The sequence below is a fragment of the Macrobrachium rosenbergii genome, chromosome 45 (genome assembly GCF_040412425.1).
Source record: "Macrobrachium rosenbergii isolate ZJJX-2024 chromosome 45, ASM4041242v1, whole genome shotgun sequence".
Taxonomy (NCBI): Eukaryota; Metazoa; Arthropoda; class Malacostraca; order Decapoda; family Palaemonidae; genus Macrobrachium; species Macrobrachium rosenbergii.
In genome coordinates, this window is record NC_089785.1 from 3276022 (window position 1) to 3289318 (window position 13297).

The following is a 13297-nucleotide window of genomic DNA, read 5'->3' on the forward strand; positions in this document are numbered from 1 at the left end:
GTACACGGTGCTGTCACACTTGAAATATCACTGTTCTACTGCAGTCTTGGTATAATATTTATTTCTTTAAATTTATTTATTGTATTGATTTCATAAAAGTATTGTGGTCAAGGCATTTGATTGTAATAACTAAAATAAAATTAGCATCACTTCCTCACCCCTCAGAACTAATATTTGATGGAGTGAACTGACTATTCAGAGGCTTTTCAAGAAATCATGTACCCCGGCGAAAGCTATTTCGAAACAGAGAACGATTACAAAGAAAGCCTCGTTCGGGTTTTCACGTACTGTACCGTCTCCTTTTTTGAAAGGTCTATAATCTCCTTTTTTCCACTGGTTAATGAGGAGTTCTGATGCTGAAGAACCTTTTGCACTCGTATAGAATTCAGCTTTATGTAAATATGGCACAGGAAAGCAACATCTATTTTTTCCACCATTTACGTTTCCAAACTGTAGTCGAATAATCGCACGTTTCACACCGGATGCGATTCTAAGCCGCCACGCTATGGTTGCCATGCTGCGGCACGTGGCTTTAATTGCTGGCATTGTTTTGGCGAGGCTGTTCAGTCTTCTTTGGCTGGCGAAGTCCATGTTAGCGTCCTTCTGTCGACTTTTTGCTTTGACAACACGCCCAAGATTGCCGGGTGCGCGATTTTTGGGGTTTAGTTTTAGCCCTGAGCTTGTAGCACCGATTTAAGGTCTTTACAGCAGACGTTCTGACCTCATGTCTTAAATCTAAATATAGGAAAACAAAAAGTGTTATATTAACGCTTGGGTATTGTTACTGCAAATTTACTAAAACACGTGGGCAAAAATTTTATTTCTAGTAAAGGAAATGGTCAGGTTTATTATTATTATTATTATTATTATTATTATTATTATTATTATTATTATTATTATTATTATTATTATTATTATTCAGGAGCACTTTCTGAAATTGATAGAAGCAAATGAAAATGCAAAGAATATGAATGATTTCATAGGGATGTATATATAAATTAACTTTAAAAATAGCCAATAAAGATGAACAGATTAACAATAGGTATTTCTGGCATACTTGCATGAATTGTTCGAGACAAAAGACATTAATGGGGTTCCGTTGGGAACTTTACCTTAGCAGATTATAGGGCGTAGTATGGCGGTCCGTGGATGATAGCGCAGGCGCTTAGTTTCTTCGCATCCGGTGTGAAACGGCTTCCTTACTGGGGTGCGATGGTGACTTCTTGAATGCCTTCAATTCTTAGTTTCTATAGTTAGTAGCTTTGTGTCTCATAAAAACTTTTGGAACCATTAGAAATGTCTAAATCATAGAGTTGGCCTCATGATCGTTCCGTAGCACCCATAATGCAATTTAGGAGGCTAGAGTTGACAAATGACAAACTCCTAGTCGAATAATCGCACAAAATATCACCCTCAATGCTTTCCAGCACGTTCACTTCTTGCGGAGCTTCAAGGATTCCTCTCTAATATCTCAAGGCTAATTTCAAATGGATCGACTTTAATCCAGCAGTCTTCTTTGTTTTTAAGTCTAGACAGATGGTTTCGTCGAAACTTTTAAATGAACAACAACAACAACCATTTATAATATATATATATATATATATATATATATATATATATATATATATATATATATATATATATATATATATATATATATATGCATAGTATAAATACATTGCAAACGTTATAATTTCTTTTTCTGGTTTGAAACCACAACCGAGCATTCGGGAATTCATTACATTTCCAGTCGTGATGGTATGATTTCTAAAATAATTACAGTGAATATAATGAAAAAGTAGGAAATCCATACAAAAGTTAAAGAACAAGGAACTTGACAACAACCAACTTGACGAAAACTTTGAAAATGAATAGACGCAATGACAGTACTTAAATATAGAACACAAAACCGATAATAAAATAACTGACCTAAAGTATAAGGCCAAAATAAAAGGACAGTACAAACAAATACAGAATAACAAAAAAAAAAGATTACCAAAGTAAAGTGAACAAGAATAAGATATGCATACGCTTAAGATGCAAATGATACACTGGAGAACTATATTATACTTTCAGCCCATCTATTAAGTCTCCCAGTTTCATCGCAGCATATTTATGAAAATACTCAGAATTCATTCCCACAATATATATACAGTTTCGAAGTGGTTTCCTTCTGTGAAACACGCGTGACGAAGCACAGAGCTTATTGTTTCTTTTAATGGCTGTCTGTACCAACGCGGATCTGAGGAAATGTTGCGACATTGACTACAGTATTTTTAGTATTGAAAAAACCTTTTAAGAATTTAAATGCTATTAAAATAATGATTCTCCAGCTCCATTTACTTGATTATTTTTCCTCTTCATCATTCTGAGTAATTCTAAAAGATTTAGTGACTGAAATTATTTAACCAAAGTCCGATAACGGACAGTTTTTATGTCCGATTCGGCAGATTTCGTTCCCAGCTGCCTTATGCCTTAAACGGTCTTGGCTTCTGCAGATTTTCTGAAGTGATATTCTCAGAAATGCTTTATCATAGTCGATTCCGTGACATACTGTTTCTCACACTTGAAAATCTTTGTCTAATAAACAAGTCTTGGAAAAGTAAGGAGTCTGCTCATTACTGGATATCCACCCAACAAAAACGTGATTTTTCTTTCCTGAGCTGTTAACGTCCTCATGTTTCCCTCTTGACTTATATAACAATAGAAATGGTTAACGGAATATATCTTTAACATCATGAATGATTAATCTTTTGTAATTCTAATCGCTATTTATTTATATTTGCCGCAAGGATTTCAATTTCCACTTTTTAAAATTTGATCCCTTTTTTTCCAATACGAGGATCTGAATATATAAAGTGTGAAATTTTTTTTCATTTTTCCAATGAATCTCGAACAGAATTTTAATGGTGAATCAATATACAAAATAATAAGAAACAGAGAGAGAGAGAGAGAGAGAGAGAGAGAGAGAGAGAGAGAGAGAGAACAAAATGAATTTCAGCTCATGCATACATATAGCCGTCGCTATCATATATTTTACCTCGCTGGCACAGAATGGGTTACCTTTTTTTTTTTTGCTTCCAAAATAGGAATTCCACAGGTCACGTTTTCCAGAACTATGCACGTCATTTGTATTTTGTGGTATAGAACCCTCGCTTCCTACTTTTTAGTATTTTTTTTTTTTTTTATCGGATAGTCTGTCCACTTAGGCCCCTCATCAACGAAGGATATACTGTAAATATATCAAGTTCCAAATTTCTTCACTCACATATTCACAGTACATATAAAATATATATATATATATATATATATATATATATATATATATATATATGTGTGTGTGTGTGTGTGTGTGTGTGTGTGTGTGTGTGTGTGTATGTATGTATGCATGTATATATATGTATGTATACATAAAATGTGTGTGCCATGGGTACCTAAAGGATGTAGAGATTTTGAAGGAGACAGACGTGATTGCCAAGTCCTCGTGATTGGAAGGGTTAACTTTACGTAAAATCTTCCGCGTAAAGTGTTCATTGTTCTTAATAATCTTTATAAACCTGTAGATAAAGATAGCACATTTTGAAGGTGGCATTACTCTTGGTAGTTACTTGTTCCGCTCAGATGCAAATCGAACTGATGATATCCATACAAAATACTCAGAACAAGTCGGAAAGTGGAGGAACTTCCATGGAATGATATTAATGCCCAAGACTTTCGAATTTTGGTCTAAGCCATTTCGACCTATGCGGACGAAATTAGGAGCAGGTGATGTTAATATCTTCGGGCGTCTTTTTCTCTCTGTGTCAACCTGTTATTTATTAACCATACTGAGATTTTATTTATATGAATGGTTGGTAATAAAAACTATTTCATCTTAAGGTGGGATGCCATTAACCTGTACAAAATAAAAAAACAAAATACTTTGCTCACATAATAGAAAAGAAATAAGTAAACAATGCGCCGAAGTTTCTTCGACACAATCAAGTTTTCTGTACAGCGTATAATGCTGTATGAAACTCTCAGCCATGGCCCATAAAACTCTCAGCCGTGGCCCATGAAACTTTCAGCCACGGCTCGATGGTGACCTTTATTGTTGGCACCTATAGCGGTGCCAGACGCACGATCATGGCTAACCTTAGCCTTATATAAAGTAAAAACTACTGAGGCTAGAGGGCTGCAATTTGGTATGTTTGATGATTGGAGGGTGGATGATCAGCATACTAATTTGCACCCCTCTAGCCTCAGTAGTTTTTAAGATCTGAGGGCAGATAGAAAAAGTGCGGCCAGACAGACAAATAGTCATCTCAATAGTTTTCTTTTACAGAAAACAAAAAAGTTAATAAATAATATCAAAACAAACATAAATATTTTCTTTGAGTCGGTCAGAACTTAGCAGAATACCCTTAAAAATATAATTATTCTTACTGGTACTATTGCCAGAATAAAAAAATAAAAATCTCTGAGAAAACCAATACAGACTTTCAAGTGTGTCACGAGTGGTTAAAGGCAGCCGAGGATATAAACCGTTCTTCACGTCAGTTTCCTTTTCCAAGTTTTCTTCGAGGAAATGTAGGCTTTTCAGAAGTCAGCTTCAAACGGCCTCAGCCTGAAGTAAAATGCCACAAAAGGTCGGGAGGCTCCGGGTTTCTTTCCCTCCCCAAACTTTTATTTATTTCAAAGTGGAAAATCCTTTGATGAGGAACTAAATTAAGCTGTGTGTTAGAGAGAGAGAGAAAGAGAGAGAGAGAAAGAGAGAGAGAGAGAGAGAGAGAGAAAGAAATCCATAGGTGGGAAACTAAATTAAGCTGGGAGTGTTTGAGAGAGAGAGAGAGAGAGAGAGACTAAAATCGGTTGCGTAGAGTTTTTACGATTAAGATATATATCAGAGAAACCGGCCGTGCTCTTCAACTCCTTCATATAGTCTTTGCCAGAAGCTTTTGTTCTATTTTATTAATCATTTGTGTCCTAAGGCCAGATATATATGATTGATATTCCTGCACAACTAATTATTAAAACAATAAAACACTAAGTGAGTCATTTACAAACATAGATATGCAGATGTAAAAACACACTGGTAGAATTTACTAAGGTCTTTAAAACAGCGTATTTAAAAGTCTCCTATGTAGATTTCATACACTTTTATACCTTCCAGATTTGTTCCAAGGAATTTTTCGCATACCTCTTGTGGTCTTACAAATTAACTGGCTTAATTAGCATTTTAAGTTAGGTTTTTCCCCAATTTTTACAAATATTGTTTTGTGCTCCACGTTTCGTTAAGTCTGTTAACAATTTTTTCTATTATTTGTATATTTTTATTTGCCTCACCTCTGAAACAATTATCATATCCATAATGCTTATTACTTAAATTTTCCTTTGAAGGAAAACGTTTTTTTTTATCCCATTCGTCGTTTTAAATATCAATAACAAAGGTATAGTAATCATCTTTTGCTAATTTCATAATAATGAAAGTGATTTATTTTTCTACTCGCCGATTATGAATGTATATCGATACTTTTGATTTTTTCATTGAACAAAGTGCACTAAATTCTAAAATTCTATTTTGGTTATTTAATTTAACATAGTACATTAAATTCTAAAGTTTTATTTTGATAATTTCATATAACTTAGTACATATGATTTTAACATTTCGTTTAGCATTCAACATGTGACTGGGGAGCCTTTCAAGAACACCTCAGCTTTAACTGAGCCATAAAAGAAAAATATTCCTGAGGGAAGTTCCACAATCGGATCTCGGGAAGATCTCTCTGTGGTAAAACTATAAAAGATAAAAAGAAAGAAAAAATAATCATTTTATACACACGCCGATATAAGCGCTAGAGTTCACAGCAAGAGACTGTAGACATGTTGTATTATTATTTAATAATAGAAAGGTAACAAAAAATCTTTTGGCGTTAATAAGCAACCCAAAAAAAGTTAAGTATATCTTAGTTTTACCAGACCACTGAGCTGATGAACAGCTCTCCTAGGGCTGGCCCGAAGGATTAGACTTATTTTACGTGGCTAAGAACCAATTGCTTACCTAGCAACGGGACCTACAGCTTATTGTGGAATCCGAACCACATTATACCGAGAAACGAATTTCTATCACCAGAAATAAATTCCTCTAACTCTTCATTAGCCGGCCTCGGGAATTGAACTCCGGCCCATCGAGTGACAGTCTGAAGCTCATAGACTCAACAGGACATTAGGTACGTATGTCTAACAGAGGCCGACCTTCAGGGGTCTGGACAATAAGACAGACAAGAATAATATTCAGAGCACAAAAGACATTGGATAATGATAATAACATAATTACAGTAGCAAACAAGTAAAAATGCTCCGAAGTTTCTTCGGTGCAGTCAAGCTTTCTGTATAGCGTATAATGCTGAATGAAACTTTCAGCTTTGGCCCATGAAACTCAGCCACGGTCCGGTGGCGGCCTGTTTTGTCGGTACCTATAGCGGTGCTAGAAGTACGTTTATGGCTAACTTTAACCTTACATAAAATCAAAACTACTGAGGCTAGAGGGCTGCAATTTGGTATGTTTGATGATTGGAGGATGGATGATCAACATGCCAATTTGCAGCCCTCTAGCCTCAGTGGTTTTTAAGATCTGAAGGCGGACAGAAAAAGTGCGGACGGACAGACAACGCCGTCTCAATAGTTTTCTTTTGCTGAAAACTAAGATCCAAAATCATTCCTGTTTACTAAATTTGGATTTTATTGTCCGATCTTTCCCACAGTTTAAATGTCCTCGCTTCGCTTCTAAGATACTTAAGATTAGCGAATTACTTCAAGTTTCTTAGTATAGTGATCTGCCTTTACATGGTTCGCCTAATAATGATTTTCAAAAATATCCGAGCGGTTTTCCTTGAAGATCTTCGTAGTATTATGATCAAAAGTGTATTTGTATCGACTCAGAAAGTAATTATGAACAACTATAATGTTTCTCACAATATAGTTGGTCCACAGAGAGGAAATCTTGCAATCATTCTGCCAGTCGCTCCAGCTTATGTAGTCTGTGTTCTGTATCTTATAGGTCGTACGTGGTTAACCGGTAATGAACTGCAGGTACGAGAATCTATGTACAAATTGTGGAAGGTGATTCTCGAGGAATATTCGTAGCATTTAAGTGTGACTAAGCCATCTATGGAACAGTGACCATGCACTGTCTTGCAGTTCCGTTGTGCTTTACTATATGTCAAATTCATATGCGTACCTGCTGTAGCTTTCGGCGGCTGCTGATCTCACAAAGATGGAGAGATTTGAACTGTATCATCGACGTAACAAAGATTGATTAATGATAACATTTATGGCAGGCGTGTAATTATTATGTGGAAACGGTGAGAGACTGCCACCTTGAGGAAGGCCTTGGAGAAGCCGAATTGTTATGACAAAACGTTACCCCATTTGACACACAATTCGTCCGTCCCTGTTTTGACGAACTGACGTATGCCATTTTTTCCCAGTTCGGAGAAAATAGACTTAAAAATTTTGATATTTTTCAAAGCGTCCGTATTTGAAAATGAAGTTTTACATTTATGAACATGTTCTATCGTACTAGAGAATTCTTTGGCTTTTTGAAAGTACGTCGTGTACGGTGATTGACTCAAGGAAGAGAATCTATCATGACCTTGAGCAATCTTTTGGTGGTTCCACATATTTCCCAATTTTACATTTTGGGCAAGTAAAGCAATAAACTGCCAAAGACCGCACCAAAGCCAGTAGCTTATCCTTGTGGGAGAAAAAGAACCCAGTATTTTAGGGCTTTTAGATATTAGTTTAATATTCAGGGCCGGAAAAATACTCTGAATTACTGTTTCTATTTGTAGTTTAAATGCGTTGGAATGAATAAAAGGAATAGAGGCATACATTGATAGTATGGGTACGTTAGGGACAGACTGGCGTGGCTGAAGTCTATTAGTCAAGTTTTTCACATATTTGTAGGATAAGGATGAAGTTAATGTATAAGCGCTGTGTAACAGCGTGGAAATACTATTCAGTTTAATGTTAAAGAACTACTGCTTTAAAAGTTTGTACCCTGACCTGCGAATGTCGTTTTTGTAAAAACACTCGCTTTAAAACCACATTCTATCCTAGTAATTGAAATCTAAAAAAGCAAGTTGGTTGTCATGTTTACGCTCAAATGAGAATTGCATATTAGGGTGAAGGCCATTGATATATTCCAAGAACGTTTCGGCTACCTCTCGGGATCTAAACAAGGCGACAGTGTCATCGACATATAACCATTAGCCATAATGGGGCCGAGTGGGAACCCCATTGAAACGCCATCAACTTTTAAAAATAATTTGTTGTTAAAAAAAAAGTGTCCTGCACTACAATTTCTAGAAGTTTCTTAAAATCTTCCTTTTTAAAACCATGATATAAAACACTTTCATCGTAAAAGATTTTATTTATGATAATATCAACCGTCGCCTGCAACAGTATGTTCGTAAAAAGAGATGTGACGTCAAAACTAACCATATATAAGTCAACATCTTGTGGTAAAATATCAGGTGCAATGTTAGCTGAGTTGAGTAAAATATAACCATTATTTGCAAATGGCTGTAGCAGCATTGGTACCAGGTATTTTGCTATCTGATAATTAGGGTATTATAGGTTGCCAAGATTGGGCGCAGTGGAACACCGTCTTTATGTATCTTCGGAAGTCCATATAATATACCGCATGATGAGACAGAACAATACGATTGCTGGGAAGTGCTTTCACTGACAATGTTTCGATCAGGGAAAACTTGGAGTACACAATTAATTTTATCCTCTACCGTAAATATGGGTTGATATGGTGGACTCCCAGTTTCAACAAACTTAGTGGTATCTCGTAGAATATCATCCATTTTCTGTGTATAGTCGCTTTTGCTTAGAATTACCGTGCCTCTTCATTTATCAGGTCTGGTTATGACAGTGTCTGGGTTACTGGATAAGTTTTAGTTTTCTGTAAAAGAAAACTGTTGAGATGGCATTGTCTGTCCGTCCTCACTTTTTCTTTCCGCCCTAAGATCTTAAAAACTACTGAGACTATAGGGCTGTAAATTGGTATGTTGATCATCCACCCTCCGATCATCAGTAGTTTTGATTTGATTTAAGGTTAAAGTTAGCCACGATCGTGCGTCTGGCAACACTATACGACAGGCCGTGGCTGAAAGTTTCATGGGCCGCGACTTATACAGCATTATACGCTGTACAGAAAACTCGATTGCGCCGAAGAAACTTCGGCGCATTTTTTACTTGTCTTAATAGCAGATAATCATTTTTGCGAAAGGAGGGAAACTAATTGTTAGATCATTTTGACGTTTCGTGAGAATGCTTTGCAGGTCTCTGTAGGGGGTAGTGCCGTCAGTGCACCTAACGTGGTGCAACGTAGGCATTACTTAAGGTCTTTGCAGCGTCCCTTCAGCCGCTAGCTGCAACTTCTTGTCGTTCCTTTTATTGTATCTCCGTTCATATTCTCTTTCTTCCATCTGACTTTCCACCCTCTAACAATCGTTTCATAGTGCAACTGCGAGGTTTTCTCCTGTTATACTTTTCTCACCTTCTTACTGTCAATTTCCGTTTCAGCGCTGAATGACCTCATAGGTCCCAGTGCTTGGCCTTTGGCCTAAATTCTATATTCTATTCTTATCTGTACTTTGTAAACCGGACAAGTCACCTGGGAGCTGTAACGACCGAAGGCGTCCGAAGAGAATTCCGAGTGGTAAATAAAAACTACTGAAACTTGCTTTCAAATTTGGAAAGCAAAAATCCAAGTCCAGTGACAAGACGAATCCTTCTGTCTTAAATAAAACATAATTTTAATAATTAAAAGCAGTGGTTTGGGAATCTAGGAATCTTGGAATCGGGATACCTAATCGCTCTAGTTTCCTGGAATTAATATTTCATACAGGTACATAGAGAAAATCGATGTGTTCTAGATGCCCTAACCTTCCCATGCATATTGTATATACATAACCAGTATATGTTTTATATATATATATATATATATATATATATATATATATATATATATATATATATATATATATATATATATATATATAATCTAATGAAAGGAGCCCATAAAAATGCCAAAAGGTAGAAAATTAATGCTATATGTTTCGAAGAACAACTGTCCCCTTCTACAGGCAGGTAATGAATGAAATAAGAGTTACAGATAAGCGGTATTTATCCCAAGAGTTCTAGAGGTCAGCCGTTACATCACTCCAGTTGACAGTTTCTTAATCTTCTCAATCGCTGGTTGGTGGGAGACAGTTGTTCTCCGAAATATATAGCATTAACTCTACCTTTTGGCGTTTTTATGGGCATAAAATATTTCCTTTTTATTACATGAAATCCTGTTTTAACATAAAATACTTGACATATATATATATATATATATATATATATATATATATATATATATATATATATATATATATATATATATATATATATATATATATATATATATATATATATATATATATATATATATATATATATATATATATATATATATATATATATATATATATATATATATATATATATATTATTACACGTGAGACTTGGCTGATGAGTTTATTACTTGATTTACATGTAATTTTTATAAGGCCCTGCATGCCAAGGACACACGTAACCTGTCAATGAAGCCACAAATTAACCTCAAAGACAGCCGTTTAAACACTCAAGGTCGCCAGCTATTCTCACCACAAAAAAAAAGTATTCAGTGAATAAGGACTTTACGATAACGTCGCCCGCCTTCCGACGCAGTCAATCTCTACTCATTAATATGGTATTGAAAACACAATGGCTCTTCCGAAAAAGGGATACAAGACACAAGGCGGCATAAAGAATAAAATGACTTTCTTAACCTTCCCTACTTCCTAGTTAATTCACTAGAATAGTTGAATGTCGCTAAACAATATAAACTTAATCTAGACTTCGTGAAAGCAAATCTTGTAACCTAATAATTAGGGTGGTGGAAGGACGAAACAAGGAAACTGGAAATACAGACAAAGGGGCAGTAATTGACAAAGTTTTGAGACAAAACACAGACTTTACCTTGGATGACTAGTTGTTCCGCATACAATGGACGATTGGAAGTTCTGGGAGTGATTCGCCACTTCACTAGTAATATAGACCACAGACAAAGGGACAAAACGATGTTAAATGCCTTGTGACAAAGGCGGTTCATGGGAGGGGGTGAAATTGACAAAGAACAGGTTTTGCCACCTATCAAAAAACAGACTTTACCTATCCGGGCTATGAACAAACGTTAGTTGTTGCGAAAATGGTCGATACCCAGCCGGATCTGATTACTACAAGTTCTGGGAGTGATTCGCCACTTCACTAGTAATATAATATAGACAAGGGGACTAGTTGATAATAAGTCCACCGTCCGTGGGGGAGGGACAAGAGGTTGTCCGAGAAGGATCAAACCCGTCGAACTCAGGTGGCGTGCTCTCTGCCATGTTGACCGTGTAGTGCGACGATAGTTAAACCGTGATTCTCTCTGCCTTGTCCGACCTAGTTGGTCCAAACAGCGGGCGTCCGTTCATGCCAGGTGTTTTCGGGGTCTGAAACTTTGTCAAATTCATTCAATCGCCAAAGTCCTAAGAACAAAAAAAGTGGCACACTAACCAGTCGGCCACAAGAGAAGGCCACCTATCATAAGGTTGATTGTGAAATTTTTCCTATGGGGGTTAAATGCCTAATGACTACAGTGACACTAACCAGTCGGCCACAAGAGGTATAAGTGAATACCATCTCCCATCAACCCACCCGTCGAACTCAGGTGTTTTGCGTTTGAACATGTTGAACGTTAAATTTTTATCAATTGTCAAACGTCTTTAATATCCAATTCACTCTACCTCGAAAAAGAATTTTGGTTGATAACCCATCTTTCCCCGAACCAGGTGTTTTGCGTTTTGGTTCATCTGATATTACTATCAAATAAATGCATCGGGGCAAACAGCAGAAAATATTTATAAAATATATATATATATATATATATATATATATATATATATATATATATATATATATATATATATATATATATATATATATATATACATACATACATACAAGCTGACTTTATTCCAACGTTTCAAGCTGACTTTATTCCAATTATCGGATTAATTACATCATCAGGGCTGTTAAAATAAGAAATAAAATTCTTTGTAAAATCATAAAAGCTAAAAATAAAGGCTAAAAATTATTCATTCAAAATTTTCACAAATGTACACAAACATTAAAATTAAAGAACAAAAGTTTTAAAAATCATTACATTAAAATGAAGGTAACAGAATATACAGTAAACTAAAATTGAAAACTATCTGTGAAAGGGGTTGCAGAACAAAAGATTAAGGACCGACCTAGAGGAGTGACAGCTTTAAACTAAACATAAACATAAATAGAAAGAACACAAGTCAGGATAAATATAGAGGAGAGGAGGACGTGTGAGTGTTTAACGACGGAAACAAGTTGTTTGATGAAAAGTGATTCCAGGATAACAAGGTCTTGAGGGTTGGTGGTATGGCCTAAAATGTAGAAGTCTTTATTATCAGTGTGTGTTTTACAAATTTTTGAGTGATTTCTGATGTTGGAATGTTCTGGGTTTGAAATTCTGCTACCTGCACAGAAGCATACGCCACGATGAGAATCGATACGCACCTTAAGGAGTCTACTGGTGGATCCCACATAGGTCCCTGTTTGACATTCAGGGCAAGTATATTTATAAATGATACCAGATGACATATAAGGTGATAACCGATCTTTGGTTTTAAAGAGTGAACCAATGGTGAAAGAGTTCTTAGGGATTAAAGTAATATCAATGGCATAAAAATGATCCTGAATAATTTGAGTGAACTTTTTGTGAAAGTTGGGGTCATGAGTAAATGGAAAGCTTGTGTAAAATTTCATTTTTTGAACGGTTAAAACTGCTGGTTTTGTAATGAAATGTTTGTTGAGTAATTTATGTAATTTCCTATACACCAGCTTTGCAGGGAAACAGTTATTATTAAAAAAGTCAATTAAAAAAGAAATTTCCTTATGAAAAAGGCTCCAGTTCGACGTAAGGACGAGTGCCCTGTGGAGAAGGGTAGAAACAGAGTTGGATTTAAAATTATCGAAGCAAGAGCTCTAAAAGTTGGTACCAAGTCCAGTAAAAGTCTTCTTCCTAAAAACCGTGGTATTAAAACTGTCGTGTTCTCTAAAAACTAGAACGTCCAGGAATGGTAGACGGTCGTTCGCCTCTTTCTCGATAGTAAACGTTATGCTCGAGTGTGTGTCCTCTGCC